The 514-nt window shown below is 33.9% G+C and overlaps 1 non-coding gene across 1 annotated transcript; it reads right to left on the bottom strand.

Annotated features, from left to right (window-relative positions):
* Window positions 1–35: 35 nt before the first annotated feature.
* Window positions 36–107, bottom strand: trnac-gca (transfer RNA cysteine (anticodon GCA)). The gene has a single exon. It is a non-coding gene; the product is annotated as a tRNA-Cys (tRNA).
* Window positions 108–514: the final 407 nt, after the last annotated feature.

Below are 514 nucleotides of genomic sequence, written 5' to 3'. Positions count from 1 at the left end.
GGATTACTGAGATGCATCAAAGATTAAGCTTTATCAGGGGGCACCCAGATTTGAACTGAGGACCTCTTGATCTGCAGTCAAATGCTCTACCGCTGAGCTATACCCCCTGATTTAAAGTGATCAAATAAATCATCAATCCTGCTGTAAATACAAAAATTACTGAAAATGTTTTTGTCCTCTTTCAGTCATACAACCCTGATCATTTAGATTCATCTAAAGTGAGTATATAAAGCTCAAACTAGATGATCAAAGTTGAAATTAGCAGAAAGAAACTGAAAGATGCTGAAGGAAGTTAAAATGAGCACAAACAAGGTAAAAATCTAAATTAGAACAACAGATGAAATGAGCAGTAAAAGGATGAAAACACAAAGGTTTTTAAGGATTCTGACAGAAAATATTCATTTTCAATGAGAAAAATGAGTCTGAAAAAGCTAAATATTAAATTCTAAGCATTTAGGCCACGAGACATTCTAACGCAGAGTTTAACTCTGAGTAGTTCTGCTTTGTTAATAAG

Source organism: Austrofundulus limnaeus, unplaced genomic scaffold, assembly GCF_001266775.1.
Source record: "Austrofundulus limnaeus strain Quisiro unplaced genomic scaffold, Austrofundulus_limnaeus-1.0 Scaffold1310, whole genome shotgun sequence".
NCBI lineage: Eukaryota > Metazoa > Chordata > Actinopteri > Cyprinodontiformes > Rivulidae > Austrofundulus > Austrofundulus limnaeus.
The sequence above is the reverse complement of the archived record's forward strand: the minus strand, read 5'-3'. Positions and strand labels throughout refer to the sequence as shown.